This window comes from Pseudorca crassidens, chromosome 6 (assembly GCF_039906515.1).
Source record: "Pseudorca crassidens isolate mPseCra1 chromosome 6, mPseCra1.hap1, whole genome shotgun sequence".
NCBI classification, from domain to species: Eukaryota; Metazoa; Chordata; class Mammalia; order Artiodactyla; family Delphinidae; genus Pseudorca; species Pseudorca crassidens.
In genome coordinates this window covers 71,727,896-71,753,198 of record NC_090301.1, presented here as the reverse complement: position 1 = coordinate 71,753,198, position 25,303 = coordinate 71,727,896, and the positions used below count along the sequence as shown (strand labels likewise).

The 25,303-nt window shown below is 33.5% G+C and overlaps 1 protein-coding gene across 28 annotated transcripts in view; it reads right to left on the bottom strand.

Moving 5' to 3' along the window:
* Positions 1-25,303, bottom strand: part of BAZ2B (bromodomain adjacent to zinc finger domain 2B) — a 385,223-nt gene that overhangs the window by 156,174 nt on the left and 203,746 nt on the right. Inside the window, exon 1 of one of the 28 annotated variants that reach the window (XM_067741786.1) lies at positions 17,935-17,953. The exons of 25 other annotated variants lie outside the window; for them this stretch is intronic. The gene's annotated coding sequence lies outside the window, so the exon portion shown is untranslated. Of the gene's footprint in view, positions 1-15,823; positions 16,128-17,934; positions 17,954-25,303 lie in introns of those variants that run through there. 2 more of the 28 variants (XM_067741784.1, XM_067741785.1) reach the window with 2 other exon arrangements.

Sequence of the window (25,303 nt, the reverse complement as noted above, 5' to 3'; positions counted from 1 at the left end):
TCACTCTCTTCTCATACACTAAGTAACTAAACTTCTCGCCATTTCCCCAAATATAATATGGTCTCCCATGTATCCATGCCATGTATTTGGTACATGGTGTTCACCTCCCTCAAATGTCCTTCCCTTATTCCCTGTTAAACTCCTATACACATTCTAGGTTTCATCTCATGTTATTACCTAATCTGGGCAACCGTTCTAATTCACTGAGGTAGTCTTAGGTACTCCTTTCTTGTTGCTCTGGTATATTCCCTAATTAAAGCACTTACAACACTGTATAGCAATTTTCTGTTTTGATATCTGACTTCCTGCCACAATGTGAGATCCTTGAGAAGCAGGGACTACTGCTTATCACCTTCACAGCCTTAAACCTAGAATGTAAGACCTCAATAAAAGGCTTTGAATGAAAATGTATAATAATCTTTAAAATTTATATGGAACTTGATAATTTACCAAAAAAAGTATGTGCATATATTCTCACTTTACACTAAGGAAAAACCCTGAAGTAGGTAGATCAGGCATTATTACTTCAATTTTACAGATGAGGAATTCTGACTTAATATCTATCATCAGTTGTCAGTCAGTTAAAAAAAATGAGAAACTTAAGATTGAGAAAAGTCTCTCCTTACTTCTTATAAATTGTTTATGTCGGAATAACTTTAAAGTAAGTTTTCTTAAATATGCTTGTCAATAACTACACAAACTGCTTATACATTTTCAGTTTCTGAAGTAGAAAAATGTTGACCAACGAGGCCTACACGTTTCCTTTAATCTATCACTCCAAAGTCAACAACAAATATTAAGGACCTGTAAGAGGGACAGACATATACTTGTCAATCATGAGCCTAATTTTGAACCCGCTCTCCTGTTTCTACTTGATTCTACTCTAGTGCTGTCACTACTACCAACTTTTCATTCTTCCTCATTTTTCTGATTTGATGGTTTCATTTATTGTGTAAGACCTTGGCTTCCCTTGAAAACTATTTTGATACCCTATACTAACTCCAGTGTTTCCCAGCTGCTTTGTTGGACAACTCCCATAACCTTGTTAAAGTTAATACAAAGTAGTCTTTATCTCGCATTCCAAGTCTTTTATCACTTAACCTAATCCCACTACCATAATAGTAGAAAAATTTACTCATTCTTATTTTCAAGCAGTACCCACTCTGTTTTAAGTATGAATATTAACTTATCCTTTTTGGTCTTCTGTAATTTTGTACTTAGGAGCAACACATTTTATCATTGTTTATGTTTTCTTACCTAAAATATCAATTTTTAGGTGATTATAGATCTTCTAAATAAATAGCAGAAAGGTTTAACAATAACATATTTAATAACTAACCTCACCTCATCCTCATATCCCCAAATAAGAGTAAAATAACAAGGAAGAAAAGAGCATAGGGAATAGGGATGCCTGAATTCCATTTGCAGCTATGACACTAACCAATAGCATGTGACACTGGGCAATTTAACATCTCTAAACTATAGTTTTCCCATATGCTTGGGACTTTACTTTTTAAAATACACCAGTAATGCTCCTTTTTTTTTTTTTTTTTAACCTTCTCCTGAAAGTTTAGTTCAGAATGCTCAAATGTCCTGTCACATTGCCTTCTCCATGAGGCCTTTCCTGGCCATATTATTTAAAAATCAGCACTACATCACCAGCACCATTTCTCCTTAGCACTTATTACCATCTAAAATATTTCATTTATTTTTCTAATTTGTCTGACTCCCCCACAAGACTATTGACTAATATATCCATTTTGTTCACTACCGTATCTTCACAAGCCTAGAAGAGTCCTGGCACATAGAATGTGTTCAAAGAATATTTGTTGAATAAATAGCTGAAGACCTCTTTAATTCTAAAAATTCATTCACCTAAAAAAGTAAATCAGAAAATCTCTTCAAAAAGCTTCCACAAACTGGTCAAGTAAATTGAATACAATAAATGTCTACACTTTGTTTTAACTTTGTCTAAGTATATTATAAATATACTATAAATGTGATAATTAAAGGAAAAGCATCACTCTTGATTAGTAATTTACCCTATCTATCATTCAAGAAACCTGACTTGTAAAGCACACAGTACAGAGTGTCTTCTGTTGGCACCTAGTCCTCATTTCCGAATTTTAATAAACTGTTGAAACCAAAAAAAAAAAAAAAAAAAATGTAACCTGCCATTCATGTGACCTATTTGTGCTAATAAACTCTTTTCCATAGTTATACCAAACTTCTCAAATTCGCTAAAGTAAGGACTTAGGGTCTACTAGTTCATTTTTGTTAGCTAATTTTACTTTACTTAAAACATAGCAACACCCTGGGGTCAGTTGAGTCACATTTGTTTTATGAATCTCACTGAACATCTCTCTCTTAAGATGTATATCGGAGTCCCATAGAGGATAGATAAATGAGATTCCACCCAGCGTACACAATAAGATACTTTTTCATATAAATATAAAATACTATATACAAATACATAAAAGTACAGGTCTAGAATATTCCTCTAACAAAGTTTCACATAAATTTGTTTGGGTCTACTCTTCAATCTTATATAAAGGTTATATTTTAAACAAAGACACAGACAGCAAAAATGTTTCAAAATCTGCCTTAGTAAACAGAACTTGATTTACAAAGCTACATGTTTATTATATAAACACTATCAAGTTATTTTAAAGCTTGATGAACAGGAGGAGTAACATTATGAAAATGATTTACAAAATATCCACAGATAAAATAAGCTACTACAAATGAAGGGACTCATCTACTCAGAGAAAATTTGACCAATTAAAAAAATCTTAATTTAGAATCTAGTGAAACAAAGGAGTGTATGATTTATTTCACAGTAGAAGAGAATTGGGCATAGTGCCTTCAACTACTAGGTTTTCAAATATTTACTATTAAATGAATTTTTTACTAGAAAAAGTTTTACCCTAGACTTTCTTTAATGCAATGATTCTCAATCCTGGCTATACATTAGAATCACCTGGGGGATCTTAAAAATATTTATATACATGCAGAGCCCAATTCCAGACCAATTATATCAGAATCTCTGGGGATGGGGGCTATGCTATGCATTAATAATTTTAGAAAGCCCTCTAGGAGATTTTAATGGGCAAGGAGGGTTGAGAATCGTTGCCACAGTGCTTTACAAAGCTTCAATTCAACATTACTAGATAATATCAATCTGGGGGTTCAAATGAAAATAACAATCAACTAGTGTTGACTGCACTGTTGGCCTGGTATATAATATTACTAATATTAAGGATGCTATAAGTCTGACTAAAATGGAAAGAAAAAAAGAAAAAGATCTGCTAAAATGACGTGGTGAGAGGGATTAAGATGAGTACAAGAAGAGTAGGAAAAATATACAGACAGCCTGGAAAAGAAGAGCACAATGAGAAAATGGGAAAAAAACAGAAATAATCACCATTTTAAAGTCCAAAAGCCAAGTGGGAAAATAAAAACAGAATAATTCATACAGTAAGTAATTGTATACAGCAAATAATTCATAACAGCAAATACATGTAAAGGGAGCTTCTATAACTGGCTTTACTGTTACACAAAGGTTCTAAATAGGTATATATGCATAAGCTAAATGAATATTACAGACTGTCTACCCTGTATCCAGGTGAGCATTCAGGGTGATTGGTAACAAGGGCAGGTATGAGAACTTCCAGCCATCTTCCTGTCATAGTAAGGACAGAGAAATCCAAACCAAGGATCTCTCCTTCCACTTCTTCTCAAAGAACTCTCATAGGCGCTGGCTGCTATGTCCTATAAGTAGATTATTTAAACTGAGTTTTACATATACACTAGGCATACTGAAAGGAAGTAGGGAAACGGGACCACCACTCCTCCAAAAAAGTTTCTACAAGGACAAGTGACTATCTGGGTAAGGCTCTACAGTTACCCACATATCCCTTACCAGGTAGCCCTTACCATGGTCTATCACTTCTTCGGTCTCCACCTCACCCACACAGAGGGAGCCAGGAAGATGGGAGGGTAACTGGACCTAGCAATGGAACCTATTGTCCCAAATATTCAAGAGATTTGAATTATAATTTGCCATATTATACTAAGATAATTGAATATCCATAAAGTTCAGTTTCAATATCATGTCTACAGAATGATTAATGAAATAAACAGATTAGAATAAACCAATCTTCTTAGGCAATAAAGATTTTAGAAAAGCTTCCAGAGAAGGAAGATAGATATAGACTTCTATAAGCTGTTTATTAGGTGGAGGAATATCTCCCAGTACTTAGGCAGTAATTCCACAAAGAACCAGATAGGCCTGTTTCAGGAAACACCCCAACCTTCAGAAAGGATACTATTAATAACTTAGGCTACAGTTTAGAGAACAGGACCTGCCTTTTACAAACTATATATTTATTACAATACAGGGCCAGCAAGGGAAACATCATTACCACCAATGTCCTGTTCTCCACTTCCCAATTTTTGAGATCCTAAAAACTTTCCTTTTGGAGTTAGAGATGAATAACTGAGAGTACTAAGTCCGTTTCCACCCTCCGTAAGTTGTGTCCCAGGATGTGAGGAGGGTAAGAAAAAGCAAAGGGAAAGAATGAGGTAAGTAAAAGAATCTTAACAATATAAAATATCCAAAGAGGTTAAAGAGTCCAAAAATTGGCACTATTAGTAGGAAAAAAGCAGTGGTAAAAAAAAAAAAAAAAAAAAAAGCAGTGGTATCTCTAAAAAAATTTCATTTGAATTTCACATAAACTAGTTCCAGAAAGTTCTAAGGCATTAAGTCTATTTGAGTATGTGTCTACATGTTCATCAGGGATTAATTTGATTTTGGAAAATTAGATGTGTTTTTCAATCAGTGCACTAAGATACTGGCAATAAAATTAGATCTAGGATTCATTTGATGCTTCTGACCACATGACCAGTAATCTTTTAAAATGGAATGATAAAAGAATAATTAAAATAACAAAAATGAGAAGGGGCAAAGTAGGTAACAGTTAGTTATACTAAAGGTACAGATACTTTTAAAAAGAAGGAACTTAAAAGTTTGAAAAAGTGAGGTTCAAAAGGGACCATATTGCTTCTAACTGGAAGTAGAGATATTTTGAAATAGAAGTAATAGCAAGATGGGATTTCCCTGGTGGTCCAGTGGCTAAGACTCCACGCTCCCAATGCAGGGGGCCTCGGTTCGATCTCTGGTCAAGGAACTAGATCCTGAATGCCGCAACTAAAAGATCCCGCATGCCGCAACTAAGACCCGATGCACCCAAGTAAATAAATAAATATTTTTTAAAAAAAGAATTAATAGCAAGATAATTTGATTTCTACTATGGAATATTACACAACCTAATAAATACTCCTATCACCAGGGTGCAGCAAGTATCTTGAAAGGAAAGCTGACTTCAGTGGTCTTTTTTTACCCTCTTTTAATTTTTTAAAAAATTTTTCTTACTGTCGCAAGAACACTCAATATGAAATCTACCCTCTTAACAAATTTGTAAGTGTACAATACACTACTGTTGACTGTACGTACAATGCTGCACAACAGATCTCTAGAGCTTATTTACCTTCTTAACTGAAACTTTGTGCCCACTGTCTAGTAACCCTCCATTTCTCCTTCCCCTCAGTCCCTGGCAACCACCATCCCACGCTTTGATTCTAATAAATTTGACTATTTTAGATATTTTATGTAAGTGGAATCATGCAGTATTTGTCTTCCTGTGACTGGCTTATTCTACTAAGCATAACGTCCTCAAGGTTCATCCATGTTGTTGCATATTGCAGATTTTCCTTCTTTTTTAAAGGCGAAATAGTTATTTCACTGTATTCTTATAACTACATTTTCTTTATCTATTCATCTGCTGATGGACAGTTAGGTGGTTTCTACAACTTGGCCACTGTGAACAGTGCTGTAATGAATATAGGTGCAGTAATATGTCTTTAAGATTGTGAGTTGAATTCTTTTGGATAAATACCCAGAAGTGAGTTTGCTGGATTATATGCTAATTCTATTTTTCTTTTTTTTTCTTTTTTTTTTTTGCGGTACGCGGGCCTCTCACTGCTGTGGCCTCTCCCGTTGCGGAGCACAGGCTCGGGAAGCACAGGCTCAGCGGCCATGGCTCACGGGCCCAGCCGCTCTGCGGCATGTGGGATCTTCCCGGACCAGGGCACGAACTCGTGTCCCCTGCATCGGCAGGCGGACCCTCAACCACTGCGCCACCAGGGAAGCCCAATTCTATTTTTAATTTCTTGAGGAACCTCTATACTATTTTCCAAAGTGACTGCACCATTCTACATTCCCACAGTGTGCGGGGTTCCAATTTCTCCACATCCTAGCCAATACTCACTGTTTTTTTGTTTTTTTGATAATAGCCACCCTGAAAGGTATGAGGTAATATCTCATTGTGGATTTGATCTGCATTTCTCTGATAATCAGTGACATTGAGCATTTTTTCATACCTGTTGGCCATTTGTATGTCTTTTTTGGAGTAATGTCTGCTCAAGTTGTTAGCCCATTTTTAAAATCAGACTATTAGTTTTTTTACTATTGAACTGTAAGAGTTCTCATATGTTTTGGAGATTAACACTTTATCAGATATGTAGTTTGCAAATATTTTTTCCCATTCCATAGGTTGCCTTTTCTCTCTGACAATTGTTTCCTTTGCTATGCAGAAGATTTTTTAGTTTGATGCAGTCTCCCTCATTAATTTTTGTTTTTGTTGCCAATGCTTTGGGTGTCATATCTGTGATACCTTTGCCACGATCAATGTCATGAAGCTTTTCCCCTGAGTTTTCTTCTAGGAATTTTACAGCTTCAGATCTTACATTGAAGTCTTTAATCCATTTTGAGTTGATTTTTGTGTATGGTGTAAGATAAGGGTCCAATTTAATTCTTTTGTATGTGAATATGCAGTTTTCCCAACACCTTTTGTTGGAAAAACTAGGCTTTCCTTATCACATATTCTTGGCACCCTTTTTGAAGATTAATTGACTGTATCTGCATGGATTTATTTCTGGACCCTCTATTCTGTTCCTTTAGTCTATATGTTTGTCTTTATGTCAGTAATATACTGTTTTGACCACTGTAGCTTTGTAATATATTTTTATATGAGGAAATTGATGCCTCCAACTTTGTTCTTCTTTCTAAAGATTGATTTGGCTATTTGTGATCTTTCATGGTTCCATGTGAATTTTAGAATTTTTTTTTTCTATTTCTGTGAAAAATGTCATTGGGATTTTAATAGGAATTGCTTTCAGTCTGTAGGTCTCTTTATGTACTATGGACATTTTAAGAATATTGTCTTCTAATCCCCCTCCTCAAATTTTCTATTTCACTTAGTCTTTTATCCCTTTAAATTCTTTACTTCCTTAGCTCAACAATGCCACAATAAAAATTTTTTAAAATATTTTATCTAATTATTTAATTTTCAGTAGGTTATTCAAAGTATTTAAAAGTCTACCACAATTCTGTACTTAATAGACTATTGTCTTTTTGGTTTTAACCAAGTGGAAAATTATTTCCCCAAAGTTTTTCCCTAAGTCTAAACTTTGTTGATGATTTAGACACCCCATAACCTCGATCTCTCTTCCTACTTAGGTGTGGAAAGACTCACTAAGCTCAAATCAATATTAAGGAATTTGTCTCAGAGGTTTGAACAAAGAAAACAAAAATTATTCTATGAGCTATCTTGTGTCAATTTTCTCAAAATTGCTGGCTATTTCAAACTCCCTATGCATCAAATATTCACATGTACATCTTTGATGAGAAATACCTCTCTGATATCCTAACCAATATTCTTACCAGGAAGACTCATTACATCTGCTGTTACTATTTCCATACTGAGTTCACAAGCGTGATTCATTACTGTATGTGTGCTTGTGATATTACATATCTCTCCTAGGGAAATCTGTAATTAGGTCAAAAAGTTTCCCTATCCCAATATTGCTTCCCATTTCCTGAGTCACATGATCTTATCAAGCCCATGAAATAAGCTTCTTTTGGCTTAGTGGTCCCTCACTGATATATGAAAAGATAGGTAAACACTGTTTTCCTAACTCACATTGAATTCCAGAATTTATACTTTAAGAGAGTCATTTTTTAAATGTCAACTGAAATACCTCTAGTCTTTTGTCTCAGACTTATATAAAATGTTAGCCTATATGAAGTAAATAAATATAAAATAACTAAATAGAATATATTGGAATATTTTCCAGTTAGAGATAATTAAGGGAGATTTTACTTTACAGTGCAAAAAAGGCAACTAAAAAACTAAAATAGAAGTACCTTAAAATTGGGCAGAAATAAACTAAATTGCACTAACTACTTACAGAAATATCTGTACCTATCTATTTATAATAGATGCCTAGGGACTGAGAAATAGAAATTTGGTGACCATGTTTTATAAACTACTAGAGCAATATTGAGATAACATACAACTCGAAGGTTTAATTATTTTATTAAAATTCACTTTAAGAGGTAGCTCTTTATACATACACATTTTCTCATGTGTAACACATGGCTTTCTGTTTCTTTTCTTTCCTTGATCCTTTTAAAAAAAATATATGGTATTTACCGAAGCCAGTATTCATTCAGCTTAATTTTTTACATACTGTATATCTATAGTATAATAAAATAAAAATTAATGCTTGATAAGACGCTTGCTATGGAAAACAGTTTGACAGTTCCTCAAAAAGCTAAACATAAAATTACCACATGACCTAGCAATTCTTCTCCAAGGTACATACATACCAAAAAAAATTCAAAGAGACTTGAACAAATATTTGTACATCCAAATGTCCATCAACAGATGAATGGACAAATAAAATGATATATATATATACATTTATATGTTTGTATTATATATATAATATTTATTTATATGTATAATGGGATATCACTGAGTCCTAAAGAGCAATGGAGTTGGGATATATGCTATAACGTGGATGAACCTTGAAAACATTACAGTGAGTGAAATAAACCTGACACAAAAGGACAAATATTATATGATTTCACTTATAGGAAATATCTAGAATAAGCAAATCAACAGGACAGAAAGTAGATTCAAGTTTACCAGGGGCAGGGGTAGGGAGAAATGGAGTTAGTGCTTAACAGTTATAGAGTTTCTATTTAGAATGATGAAAATTTTTGGAAATAGACAGTGGTGATGTTTGCACAACATTTTGAATGTAATTAATGACAATGAATTGTAAACATAAAAAGTATTAAAAAGGCAAATTTTATGTTATATACTTTTACCACCACTTCAAAAATGTAATAATGTAATTTACCAAAAGCCATTGGATTGTACACTTTACATGGGTGAACTGTATGGTGTATAAATTATATCTCAATAAAAATGTTATAACAAGTAATGTTTGAAGTCCCTCTTCAATGTTTGAAGCTCAGGTCCCTTTTCCTTAAAGAAGCCTTCCTTGATCATTCTATGACCTTCTCTTATTATCAACTCATAGTATTTTACTTGTTTATATCACTCATTTAGCACTAAATTTCATCCTCCTTTTGAAATCTCTGGTGTTTTTAAATTACTATTACACATTTAATATTTGATTATGCTTTGTTTACAAAACAAGATTAGTTGCTCAAATTATCAAATCAAGACTCATATTTAATATTTGTTTGTACTTTTTTTTTACCAAACGAGATTAGTAGTAGCTGAAATTGTCAAATCAGAATCCAACAGCCCTCTATCATCTTCAAATTATCAAAAAATATTTCAATTTTACACTTGCACTTATCCATTAAGTAAGAATTTCAATAACAACTGTTATCTCTGGGAAAAAATAATCAGAATACTCATTCCCTGGGCACTCCAATGAATCAAGGATGTAATAGACTTAGTTTTATAACTATTAAAAATAGGTAGTAGGATACTTTTAACAGAAAATGCTGTTTGACCAATCACTTTTCTTTTTCCCCAAATGATTTAAAGATAAGATACGATCCAAACAAAAAATTAAAAAGGTGAGGGCTTCCCTGGTGGCACCGTGGTTGAGAGTCCGCCTGCCGATGCAGGGGACACGGATTTGTGCCCCGGTCCGGGAAGATCCCACATGCCGCGGAGCGGCTGGACCCGTGAGCCATGGCTGCTGAGCCTGCGCGTCCGGAGCCTGTGCTCCGCAACAGGAGAGGCCACAACGGTGAGAGTTCCGCGTACCGCAAAAAAAAAAAAAAAAAAAAAAAAAAGGTGAGGAATACACATTTAACATATATACAAATATTTTTTGTCTAAGTAGAAATGTACAGGATATATACATTTAATCCTGAACAGGATTAAATAAAATATGAAATTACACAGACAATTTAATTATAATAAAAAAGGTGTCTGGGGGCCAACCAAAAGTTTTGTTTACTTAAAAATCTTATTTAGTGATTATAGTGATCTTAAAATAAATTATACATAAGAATTTGGGGTATAATGATGAGAGAGAAGGAAGACTTTAAAGAAAAGAATAAGAAGAATGAATATATATATATATGAGATATTCCTTTGGAAAACAGCATAAAAACTTGAGAAATAGATATAGCACACTTACGATAAAGTTATATACTTATAGAACAGAGATACAAAGGCTAGGTAAATTTTCTACCTATATAGAAAATTAGTATATGCTTAAAATGACCTTTGAGGCTTATAGGCTATTTTAATCCACAGCAGGGTTTTCTTTTTTTAATTGGTACTTAGAGAAATGCATAATATGTGTTTGTTAAAATATTTCTTTCCTGCAGAATGTCTGAATGATTTGCTCTTTAAGTATGTCTTTGAAAACATATCATAAATGTAAAGAGTATTAGCTCAGGGCTTCCCTGGTGGCGCAGTGGTTGAGAGTCCGCCTGCCGATGTAAGGGACACGGTTTCGTGCCCCAGTCCACGAGGATCCCACATGCCGCGGAGCGGCTGGGCCCGTGAGCCATGGCCGCTGAGCCTGCACGTCCAGAGCCTGTGCTCCGCAACGGGAGAGGCCACAATAGTGAAAGGCCCGCGTACCGCAAAAGGGTATTGGCTCACATGAAATTTAAGAAATAACGTATTTTGATCTAAAGGCAAAAGGTTTAAGTTTTTAAAATATGGCATCATTACCTCAAAAGTAAATCTATTTCAATGAACAGCTATATTTCTATTCCCTACCAAAGTAGAATGACTTATGTTCACTTTTACAGTGAAAATACCCACTGGCGTCTCAGAGAATATTGCTTTTCCAGCCAGAAATACAGCTATTTATCAAATTCAGTTCCCCAGAAAACAGTCAATAAAGAGAAGGAAACAAAAAATGGTTTCCATCAGACAAAATAAATGAGTTAAAACTCATTCTTCATTAATTGGGAAGTCCTCATACCCTTAATCTCTGAGGCTTTATAATTTACACATGATCCAAGAAGCTTGGGTTGAGACTCCCAAGGTCCCAGCATATTAGAAAGAGGGATAAAGATGATGATGATAGCAGCTGTAAATTTCTAAGCACATATTAAGCACTACACATGGGAACGAGGGCCAGGAATGGAGAGAGTATCTGTAATAGGAAACTGTACTGAAAGCTGTGTAGGAACTTAAAAAAGACCAACAAATGGCTTGACTCCATGACCAAGAGTCTACAAATCTTATGTCTCAAGGGTATCATTATGCTACAATACAGAATAACTAATGCTCAAAAAGACAACTCCTTGAGACCTTAAACAAATGTTTAAAACTTTGCAAGGTTAAAAATATACATTTTTAAAATAAGGAGCATGGACAATACAATCTAAATACCTAGATTTGAATCCAGACCCATCATCTAATACATCAATGACCTTAGGCAACTGTAATCTCCTTCAGACTCAGTTTCTCCAAATGTAAAATGGAAATAAAACTTACCTTACAGCATTATGGTGAGAATCAATATATGTAAAAGCACCCAGCACAACTCATGAATACAGTAGCTACTGAAATACTCTGAAAACTTAACTACTTAGAATAATTTGTTGGGATAAACAATTTTTTTACTTTTAAATGTTATTACTTTTTAGATGTTTAGACGTTACTCTAACGTAACGTAACTCTAGTTTGTAAATATGTAAAAGTAGAAAAAGCCAATTCATTTAAGTGTATAAAGAATGTTCTCAAAGTTCATCATAAATCACCACCAATTCACTCTTCAGCCTCAATTTAGATGGTATCTCCTCTGGAAAATCTTCCCACAATCTCCACTTGCATATCTATTAAACACTTAAAAATCTACCACATCCAAAACCAAACTCCTGATTGTCCATCCCTATCCCAAACCTGCTCCCTATGAAAACCGTCCCCATCTCACAGTTGATGGCAACGCCATCCTTCTAGTTGCTCAGCAGAAAACCTTGGAGTCATCTGGCCTTCTCTTTTTCTCATATTCCACATCCAATCCATCAGAAAACATTTTGGTTGTACCTTAAAAACATCCAGAATTTAACCACTACCAGCCTTACCTAAGCCACTACTTTTCAATCAGATTACTCTAAGAGACTTCTAACTGGTGGTCAATGCCTCCCTACCGTCTATTCTCAACATAGCAAGTGGAGTGAACCTTTACAAATATAAGCCAGATTTACCGAAAGCCCGCAATGGCTCCTTAAAGTCCCTACAGTGCTCTGTAAAGCCCCAGTTACCTCTGTCAAAACCTCCTACTCTCCCTTCTCCCTCACTCTACTCCAATCATTACTCTGAACACACCGGGTATGCTTTTGCCTTGAGTCCTCTACCTGGAAGGCTCTTCCCAAAGATATCTGCATAGTTAACTTCCTTGATCGTTGCTCAAACATCACCCAACTCATCACCACCACAGCCTTCTTACCCTTCTCTACTTTTTCTTTCCTCCATAACACTTGTCACCTTCTAACATGCTATATACTTATTTATTATGCTTACTGTTGACTCCGCCCCAATATACGTTCCACAAGAGCAGAGACGTTTGAAAATTTTATTTACTTATATATCCCTAGAACAGCACCCCAAATATAAATTAAATATATAAATAAAAGAAGACATTAGAACTTCTTTGTGTCACCTTTAGTATCTTGCACTTACCCCTATTATATCAGTTATCACATGGTACTATAATAGGCTGTTATATTTTTGCCTCTTCCACTAAACTGTAAGTTTTGTGAAACGAGGGACTTAATTTTGCTTTCCATTACTATCGCAGAATGTACTTATAGTGTCTGACACTTAGTAAGGATTCTAATATTTGATAAACTGCTGAAAAAAAACCCCATCTAAATCAAAGACTTTAACGCCTTTATTATCTCCAAAATATAAACACAATGCTTAAAGGCATGACACTGAAGACTGAGTTCTTTCTAGATTTTGTTAGAGATTTTGGTCTGGCTCTGGCACTTACTGACTAAAGGACATTGACGAAATCATTTAAATTCTCTACAGCTATTTCCTGATCAGCAGAAATGGGGGTAATGATACTACCTATACCTCATGTGATTATCATGAATGTAAAATAAGATGATAATGAAGGAATTCAGAACATCCTTCTTCAAAATACGCTGCTCTGGCATATTGACTGTTTTGAGTTAAAGGCACTTGAAAAACAGCAAATACAAGAAAAACACTGACTTTCCTCCTTTCTCTTAAAAGCAGGAAATGAAATTACTATATGAAAGATGTCCTCCCTATACCAGAAGGAAAGTAATATTCTTATCATCAAAGATGAAAAGTTGAGACTGAGAGAATTCTCAACAAACAGACCTTGTTAAAATAATTCTTATCTTCCTTTAGTCTCTCCAAATAGCTTAGTCACTTTTCCCCAATTGCCTCTCTTTGGTCAACCTAACATAAAAAAAGTAGATTTCACCATTTCTTTGGTCTTCATTCCTTTTGCAGACTCTGTTTCACACAAAACTATGTGTTAAATAAAGCTGTATGCTTTTCTCCTGTTGATCTATCTTACGTCAATTTAATTCTCAGGCCCTGCCAAATAGAACTCTAAGAGGGTAAAGTTAAAAGTTTGCCTCTCCTACAATAAAATTAGCGCAGTAGTTTGCACATATTAAGTATTCAATAAGTGACATCTATTATTTGCTATTACAAATTAAACAGGACTTCCCTGGCGGCACAATGGTTAAGAATCCGCCTGCCAGTGAAGGGAGATGGGTTCGAGCCCTGGACCAGGAAGATCCCACATGCCACAGAGCAACTAAGCCCGTGTGCTCTAGAGCTCACAAGCCACAACTACTGAGTCCGCATGCCACAACCACTGAAGCCCACACACCTAGAGCCCGTGCTCCGCAACAAGAGAAGCCACCGCACCGCAACAAAGAGTACCCCCCCCCACTCACCGTAACCAGAGAAAGCCCACGCACAGCAACAAAGGCCCAATGCAGCAAAAACAAATAAATAAATAAATAACAAATTAAACAGAGGCACTACTATAAGTCCTACTTCAATAACTTGACCAAGTTGGAATATTCATTAAATACAATCTTTGGAATCTCCTTAGAATGACCAATAACATAAATTACCAAGTTACCTAAAATATCTTTGATAATCATTTTGCAAAAGAAGTTACCTTAACTGTCTCAGCAAAAGTATTTACATTATCCCAGAATATTTTTAAAATATTTCTGAATGTTAGGTTCTATGACCATCTTCAGTAGCTGCCTTCAGTGTTTAATAATTTCATAGTATTTTTAAATATAACCAGGATGCCTAGTTCTAGAGTTTAAAAATTAAACATCTTACTTTTTAGGTGAACTATACTTATAGGCCTATAATATATACACATCTTCTTCCCTCTACTCTAAATAATCTCATTTCCAGGAATAAGACTTTTGAGAAAAAGTTAAATAATTTAAGTATATTTGTGACTCTTTACTAAATCACCTCCAAGCTTTCCACTTCTCATTTTAGTCATGTACCCAACAATATGTAGAATCCTCTGGTAATGTTATATTAGGGATTTAGCAAAACTAACAATTTTGTTGAAATTAAAAGGGCAGTTATATGGTGTTTATTTTAAACTTTACTTTCCACTATTTTACAATAGAAATATTTTTTCTATTATTTCCTTGTCTACTGTGACTCCTAAATGTTTTCCTATTCTATGTTCAGGGTCTGTTGTCCATTTTATAAAATACTTATGAATAATCATTTTCTTTACACTTTGTACTACCATAAAGAAAAACAACATTCATTTTACTTAGCACACATATGAACAGTAGGCAAGAAAACCAAGGTAAGCAGTTTAAATGATTGTCCCAAGACCACAGATGGAGTGACTGCCAGCTTTAGGATTAAAACTAAGAAGCTCATTATTCCCCTTCTTATATTCTGAGTACTTAATATTGTTTTTACATCACAGGGATCTCATAATTAATTTAAGAATAATAATTTAATTTAATAATTAAAACAATTATCAATAATCCTGACAATATATTTAAATAGACTTCTGAAATGTATTAAATAAAAATAAAATTAGTTTACCCAAATATTCCCTGAAAAAATTAATCTGATTTACTACATAAGTTATTTTTAAAATTTTGATTAGAGTGCCAAGAAAGTGACAGCTTAATATAATTTATCATTTCAATGTCTTTTTTAAAAGCTAATTTCTCTAACCAAAATCTACAGTAAGTATATGAGAAGGTTGGATTTAATACCAAACATACTTTTCCATTAAAAAAAAAAAATCCTCCAAACTTAAAACAGTAGTTTCTACTCTAATTGTAAACTTCAACTTCAAGAATTACTTACAACAGATATATCTAAGAAAAGACAATGATAAAAAGTAAAGAAAACACAAAATACTACTGCATTTACAGGAGAAAAAGACATACAGTATAATATTAACAGCTTACTGTGGAGAGTGGGTTTAATCAGGAAGTAGCCATTATCCTTTCGATTCAGAGCAGTGACAGCACTCCAAAACAACAAGCCGTGATATTTTTCAGTTAAAAGGCATGAAAGAATACCTACTATTGTGTCCTAGCTTTGCTGACCCCAAAGGTCACCATATGTCTTTTATCAGAAGCTATCATGAAAACATAATCCAAGTAAGCATTTACAATGCTTTATTTGTTGAAACACCTAAAATCTACCTAACACAACCTCCCTCTCTCAGTTACTCACAAAACATGGCTGTCTTATTCAGAGATTAGCAATTATTGTAATGAGATACTGTCGGAGAGGGTCAAATAGTACTTCCTGCAGTTTACACATCTTGATTTCCTGGTAAACAAACTGAAAGGCAGGTGGAGCACTTAGATCACCAGTAACCGTGAATGCTCACGTGACAAAACTAAGCCAGGTGAGGTTGATGTCTCAATCTTTCTTTTCTTAATTTTATTAACGTCAAAACAGACAATAAAGAGTTCTTTCTTCCTTTTTTAAGGAGGGTTTATTCCTGACATGTGAAGGCACACAGTTTATAATAAGGAATGCTTGAGAAACGAATCTGTTTAAGTAGGTTTTAAAAATTACTTCTCGGCAGGTAAATTTAAAAACAAGGCAACACTAGCTAACAAGGTTTGAAAAGAAACTAAGATTAACTGTTCAAAAACCTGCTAACTGTAGGGAAATGTCTTTGAATTTCAATTCCTTCAAGAAAATAGATAAAAGAAGTTTCTGAGTTATAAATAAAGACAAGCTCTTGCAAAATAAAACTATAATTCATGTGGCAGTCTTTGGGAAAAAATCTCAATTATATGAATCAAAAAGTTTACATAACTTGAAGCTACTCCCTGCATCATTTAAAATTCATATTTCAAAAAGAAAACAAAACCTAAAATATTTAACTTGAGCATTTAAAAATACATATTGTTAGCTTGAAAATTAAATTTCTCTGTCCTTAGTTTTTCCTCCAAATTGCTGTTTTTCACTCTGAAATTTCTAGTATAGTTGAATGAAGATTGATTTAAACTAACTAAGGGTATAAAACAAACACACACTCTGTCAAAATGATAAATTCCCTAATTTAAAAATATTTAGGAGACTTTTTTAATCTACAAAATTTCATTTATCTTTAAAATTCTATATATTCTAAGGCCCAGCATCTGTCCTAACTATTATGAACACAGCATGCTTTAATTTTAATGCAAAGAGCTCTTAACGACCCTTTTACAGCAATATAATCAAGGCATTAAATTATATAACTTAAATCAGGTGTATATTTACTCTGCAAAATAAAACTCTAATGTATTGCAACAGAAAACAAAACAAAGTGACAATAAAATCACTGACAACAAAAAGAACACCTAAGTAGACAAGACTGTGCCAAGAATACAAAATATCAGAACAGATTATGTTACAAACATTTAATATGTATCATTTGAAAGGAGTACATATTTAATACTGAACAACATTAATGCAAGTTGCTAACCACCATCTTTACTATGATGACGCATGAAATAGCAAATTTTCAGAAAACTATTACTAAAAGTTTCAGCTGAATTTCTTGGTCCAATTAAATAATTCAAATATGCTATAGTTACTTGGAATGCAAGACACAGCCCTTATTTCCCTTATAGATAATTTAAGATATAATTCCTACCAAATAGGTAGCTTTGACTATGTAATTCATATATGGAAACAAAACAAAATTTTAAATTAGAAAACTATTATTTCAATTATTTCAAAGAGCCATGAGTATCTTAGTTTCGCATATGGATCAAATTTAAAGGATAATGAAATTAAAATAGAGAAGTAAAGAAAATAAATTTGAAATTTTGTTTCATTCAAGGTAGTTTTTATCAAATGTCAGCAAATTTCAGGGTAAGAGTTTACAATTCGGTTGAAAGGGCAAGGGTGAAAACCAGGGTAAATATGATACCCTCTGAGTTAGAAAAAGACCCCCTCTGAGCTAACATGTGAGAAAAGGAAACCTTTTCCTCCTCTAGATATATTTCAGCTCTAACTTGTTCTCGCAGTCAGGCACTCTTGCGTAAAGCACCCTTAGCACAACGAACTATACCTGGCAGTTCTGTACAGGGAAAAACCTCCAGAAATGATTCCCTTGCCCCTGGCAGGTCTAAGAACCACAGAGGAGATTAGTCCTCCATGACTTAAAGAATTCATGCAAAATGAAAATGAAAGACAGGAAAGGGGACAGGAGAAGGAAGAGAGGCTCCTATATTTATTTGCTTACATTCTGCTGACAATAAAGAAGCTTTCCATAGTTATTTATATCCCATCTTATTTCAAAATAACTTAAGGTGACTTATGGACATATGATTAGTAAAACAGAATGCTTTCAAAATGTAAATTAATATGAATAAAGGGAAGCAAGAAGATGAAACACAAAGTAAAGCTGGAACATAAAAACGCCTGTCATAAGGCCTTGCACAACTCTAAGACGTGAGTGGTTCAGCTCTGAGCTTCCTAGCAATCAAAGTAAAGTGGGAAACAAGATCAAATTATAAAATTCTCATTTTGTATAAGCTGCATTTTACAAATAAGCACCAAAGCTTTCCCTAGTACTTAGAACTGAGAGAAATATCTTCATACTTTTCAATAATGCAACCCTGGACAAAAAAATAATTTTCTCAACAGCATCTTTACAGAGATTAAATAACAAATTTCATATGGAATTCCTTTCAACCTTTCTTCGGGGCAAGTTGGTATCATAACATGATGAAAGGTTACCCAGAAAATGAGCCAACTTGCTAGGAAGCTATGTATCTAACTGGGATCTTTAAACAAACACTAACAATCCCCAGCATCTTTTGTTAAATTCACAGTCCATTTTCATATTCCAAGTTAATATTTCATTTTCTAAATGCAGATTCTTCTGCTGGATGAGTAAATAAAATGGACATGCAAGTGATAACTGTGGTTCCAGATCAAGGAGAAGACATTGGTAGGATAGGTCCAGACACTTAAGAGGGATCTCTCTTTTTAACTTAAAACAGTTCCTCTCTCCCTCTTTGTTGACCCTCCATGATCCTGCTCAGTTGAACAGCCTGGGAGCCCAATCTCTGATGATTTACATTCCTCCTCAGTTTGGTATTTGTAACTACGGGAGAGAAATCTGATTTATTAGAGTTTCTAGATTCCTACCTTCTCAGACAGTCTGCACCAATTTCAATTTATTTTAGAGCATGAATCTTGGCATATTTTTGCAGCATTTACTTTTCATATTATTGGTGGGGGAGAAAGACAGTAAAATTAATATAAAAGCAATTTCCTATTTCCCATTTCATTATACAAGGTAAAACAAGGTCCACAATAGTAGCACCTCAACACACCATACATCTGGACTGAATAATACTAAAATTTAACAATGCTACAATCTAATTTTTATGTGGGGTAAAATAAATAAGTAGTAGCAAATATATTCCATTACAGTTGTGTTGGTCTCTTCGCTGTCTCCCAAAGATGCCAAGGTTATGTTCTCTTACCTACCAGTTTGTTTATATTGTTTCCCATTTCTTCCTTACCACACTATCAGCTTAGATCTCATCACTTTCAGGAGGCTCCTCACTCAGAGCCTAACTATTTGAGCCCAGAAAACCTTCTTTCTCCACATGATTTAGCTCTATATTACTCTCTAATTATTTTAGGGATCTCCCTTACTAGATTTTGAAATTTCTTATTTTGTATTACCCATTGTGAACAATAAAATGTAAACATTATAAGTACAAATTAACTTAAGATGGTTCATTAATAAACTGCTGTACATATTTATAACAGCTCATGTTTGTCCAACATAAACAAGTTACTTATTATGATTGCATCAAGTGAACCAGAAGGCCAATTTTTATTTTAATTTCTTTATTTTTGGCTGTGTTGGGTCTTCGTTGCTGCGCGCCGGCTTTCTCTAGTTGCAGCAAGTGGGTGCTACTCTTCGTTGCAGTGCGCGGGCTTCTCATTGTGGTGGCTTCTCTTGTTGCGGAGTATGGGCTCTAGGTGCAGGCTTCAGTGGTTTCAGCATGTGGGCTCAATAGTTGTGGCTCGTGGGCTCTAGAGCGCAGGCTTAGTAGTTGTGGCGCACAGGCTTAGTTGCTCCACGGCAAGTGGAATCTTCCTGGACCAGGGTTCGAATCCATGTCCCCTGCATTGGCAGGCGGATTCTTAACCACTGTGCCACCAGGGAAGTCCCCAATTTTTATTATATAGATAATTTCTAAATGATATACAATCAACCTATATTAAATCAAATCTTGGGCTTTTCTATTTTCGAGCTTGTCAAAAGAATTTTAGTTGTGACAACTTTTGATAACACTACCAAAAGCCAACTAGATTTTGTAAATTATTGTCAGACCTCAAAATAACTAAAATTAAATGACAATTGTGTCCAGTACAGTTTGATCCACATTTGAATTCATATACATAACCCTAAGAGTCATGCAGTCTTTTACCTGATTAAATGAACTCTTCCAATGTGGAGCCACTGAAATTTGTTATTTCTGAATTTCCTATTTTATGAAAATTAAAATCTAACTATAGTAATCTCAACATACAATTTTTGCTATTGCAAAAGGTAGTAGTATTTACATTTGGCATAATATGTACACTTGCTTAACATTCTTTTTGCGATAAGAAAACCCATCCTAACATTTAAAAATATGTTAGAAAGCTTATGGTTAACCTCATATTAATTATCAGCTTAAATCAATCAAGATTATAGTCTATTCATGTAAAAAGTTATAGGATAATTTAAATGGTTACATTATTAACCACCTTACAATTGTTTATTTCAGGGAACAAAAGTAGGAAATATATCTATAATATAAATTGGAAAGCTTTGAATAAATTTAATTACAAAAGAAAGAATATAATTCAATTTTCTTTCTTTTCCTAAAAGACAAACTGAAAAGAGTAAACCAAAGAAAGCTACACATATATATTTTTTCATTTATTGTAACATAATAGATACACACAGAGCCTGTAAAAATACAGTATTCATTTTGCTGCAGAAGAACAGACATTGCATAACAATGAGATTTGCTAATGAAATCAACCATCAACCTGGAATACATATGTATTAAACCAAGACCCCAGTGTCATTTTCTTTTTGCACCGTTTGTTCTTTCTTTCATTTTTTCTTGACCTTGTCAGTATTTTTGTCCTTTAGATTTTGGAACTTTGGTAAAGAAAAATCAAGACTATAACATTATTATATAGAGTACTGCTTTTTATTCATCACATTTATTTTTAATGTAAATTCCAATTGTTCTGCTTCTATCAGCACTATTAATGTATCTTTGGGGAAAAAAAAAATCAATAGATGCTACCAGAAGAAACAAAGGAAGTTTATTTCTATACAAAATTGTTGAATCAGGTTTGAAGAAAACTTTTATCAACATTTGACATAAATTCCATATAAAAACTTTTATAGCAATATTAGTTCTTACTTAAGAAATAAGAAAATAATAATATATTTTAAAGTCACTTTTGTAATAATGTAATTCTTCCAGCAGTTCTCACTACTGACAATTAGTAGGTGAAATAATGTAAGGCTGATATAATAATCATGTTTTTAGATAAAAATCATAACTTTTCCCCCCAAAATGCTCTGCTGTTCTGGTCTACAAAGTTAATCACTAATTTCCATTTATCAAAAATAAGCAATTTTGAGAATTTCCTTAAAGATTTATGACTTAAATTTACGATTTAGTTATTATAATTTTCTATAAAAGCCCAAAAGGCTATGAAAATATTTGATATATATGTCTTAAAGAAAAGCATTAATGTCCCTCAGAATTGATTTATATCTTTTTGAGTATAAGCTATTTAACTAAATGACTATCTGTCCTATTGGTTGTCCATTTACACAAATTAAGTTTTCAGTTCACGTGTACTACAGATAAAATTAACAGCCTAGCCTGCTGTGGTATACAACTGCTACTAATTCATGATTATAATAGTTTTTTTTAAAAGCAGTACTTATACCAGCTAAAACAACTTTAGCCAAACAAAACTGTTTCCTATTTTTATTTTCATAACAACTTAATATCTAACCTCAAACAATATCCTGAAAAATAACAAGTCAATAAATATTACAGTTTTATTGGAAGAGTAAACCAAACAAGACATTCCTTATCAAACTTAAATTCTCTAAAAGTTGGCACTGACAGTCTAATAGTTCTCAAGGGTAACTATTTTAAAAATAGTGAAGGATAATTTTAAACAAAGAACTACATAATCACAGGGCAATCATTAATCCACACACAAAGTATTTCCCTAAAACCCCAGAAATTTCTGTTAAAATGGCAAATTATAAATCAGACTGTAGAGAAACAGACAACTAGAAAAATGTCTATGGCAATACTGAAAACCTACTTTCACTAAGGCAAAGGATGAAATCCTAATAAAATGTGGTGATAGGCTTTGGAAGGTTATCAAGCTCCTTGCTACTCAAACTGTAGTCCACAGACCAGCAACGCTGAAACTACTTGTTAGAAATAAAGAATCTCAAGCACTAGCCCAGACCAAATGAATCAGAATCTTATGCACATTAAATTTTAAGAAGCCATGATCTAGAGAATTCCTTAGCCTACCTAACGATTTGTATATCAATTCCAGTAACTCCTGATATTCTAATAACTCCTCAAAAATCCATATTAAAATGCAGAATACTCGGAGAATAAACTATTTGTCACGTTCAAAGCCCATTACCTACTATTTGCTTAATTATCTGAAGTTTCGTATTCACATGGACTACAGATTTTAAATTTGTAGTAATACAAAAAAATAAGGTGGGAATATGTATTTTTTGTAAGATCTTAGAAAATATTAAATAAATGGATAAAATTGAAGTATTTATTATACAGTCTTAGCAATTATTTTAAACTACTTCAGCAAAAGAATCCTTTCTTAAATAAAATCCTGTGAAGAAGCCCTGTATAGTAAAAAAGAAATAAAGGGCTGCTCATTGGGGCAGAGGAAGCACCCAGCAGTAGCCAACACATCTCAACAGAATCAACTCATACGATTCCTCAGAGTACAGTTTGAAAACCTGATTTAAGGGAATTTGAACTTAAGAGTCTAAAAGTGAACTGAACAACTGTTATACTGATCACAGATAAAGTTTACTATTCATCAAAGCAAGTTGTAAAGATCACTAAATAGAAACCCACCCATAATTTAGTTTTTCTATACTGTTTTAAAGTAAGAACACTAGATAAAATTACATAATTAAGCATTTTTTTTCTAATTCAAATTGAGCTTTCCCCAAATAGGTCTAATTGGTGAACTTGGATTTAACTAATATGTTATCTTCAATTAAATTATTTTAGTTAACAGTTTGCCTACCTTATATAAGACATTATGTTATATGCTATATGGGCAATACAGATGAATAGACAAAGTACTTATCACCGTGGAAGGCTAAGACAAATACATGAAATACAGTATGTGCCATGAAAGCAACAGAAATATAGTACTACAGGAGCAAAGTTAACTGTGGATATCAGAAAAGACTTCATGCAAAGCTAACATCTTAAGTAGGCCTTGAAAAGTATATAGGATTTTTTTGAAAGGCAAAGATGGCTAGGCAGAGGAACTAGGGAAAACGGTATACTAAGTGGAGGGAAAACAATATGCTGAGGGTAGAGGCTGAAAAGTATTGGGCATGCTCAAAGAATAGCTTGAGGTAGCTTGCAAGTCCCCCAATAACAAGAAGCATGAGTTATTAATTTTTATAGTAGTAGCACTTACAAAACTCAAGTGTTAATACACTTGTATAGCCTAATAAAAGCTTTCAGTATCTACTGTTTGAATGAACTAATCAATCAATAAGTGAATGTAATCTAGTCTAGCTAGTATATAAGGCATATATAGAAAATAGTGGGAGATGTGGCTGAAAAGCTAGTTTAGGACCTTATTAGAGACAACCTTGAACATCACTTTAAGTGTTAAATTTATTCAACACTGCAAACAGTGGTAAACTACTTGCATTAGAAATATTGATCTAGCCGTTTTAAGTAGGATGAATTGGAGCAGAAAGCGATTTCCAAGAGGGATATTACAATATTCAGCCTGTTGCAAAAGATTAGGCAAGAGGAAAGGGCCTGAACTAAGATTGTGGCAGTTGAGTCAGAAATACGGAGATAAATATGAATATGAAAGATAAGATGAATCAATTCTTTTTTTACTTGTTGACTGGTCAAAGTAGAGCAAGAAACAAAAAATTAAATTATAGATGTAAAATCTATTGAACTTCATAGCAGATTCTACATAGACGGAGTAGGAAGGCAAAAATTAAGGAAAATCCAAAAGTTGGGAAAAATGTAGACCAGGAAATCTCTTATGCACTTACGGTGTAAACTCATATAACCACTGCAGAAAGAAATTAAGCAATACTTAGTAAAATCAAAGCTGTATGTAGTCAATATCACAGAAATTCTACTTCTGGGTATGTAACCCAGAAAAACTCTCATACATATGCATAAAGTCATATACAAAAATGTAAACTACAGCATTATTTGTATAGTGAAATACTAGAAAATAAATAAAAGATTGTGGTGTGTTTTTATAATGAAATATATAGCAATTAAAATAAATGAACTAGAGCTACACATGTTAACATGGATATATATATCTTTAATATACAAATACAACCACTTATGGGAAGTAAAGGTTTTGTTGGTTTGTTTACTTCTATTTATCATTTAAGATAGGACAATCTGAAATAAATCAGTCAAGTAAGGAGAAGCTGGATATATCTTATGAATAATCAATGAAACAAGTCTCTGGAGGACACAGAAAAGGATAAAAATCAAAAAGCATGAATAAAGTCTTAGGTTTAGTAAGGAGGCAAAACATTTTTTGTTTGTTTTTACCAGGACTGATTTATTTTATAACTGGAAGTTTGTACTTTTTGAAAACCCTCACCGATTTTACCCACCCCCCACCTCTGGCAACCACCAATCTGTTCTCTATTAACTATGAGTTTGGGTAATTTTTTTTGTTTTTGTTTTTAGATTCCACATATAAGTGAGATCATACAGTATTTGTCTTTCTCTGTCTTACTTCATGTAGCAAAATGCCCTCAAGGTCCATCCACGTTGCTACAAATGGCAGAATTTCCTTCTTTTTATGGCTGAGTAATATTCCATTGTATAAATATATAACACATTTTCTTTATCCACTTATCCATCCGTGGACTCAGGTTTTTTCTACGTCTTAGCTATTGTTAAGTAATGCTGCAATAAACATGGAGGTGCAAGGTAAAACAATTTTTTTTTTCTCAGAGATGGGTGGGAAGGTAGAAGAAAAAAAGACAATTTTGTAACTTTTTAATTTGAAATAACTATATATTTACAGAAAGTTGCAAAAATAGTATAGTGAGATTGCATGTACTCATCACTCAGGTCCCACTAATGGTTACACCTTATATA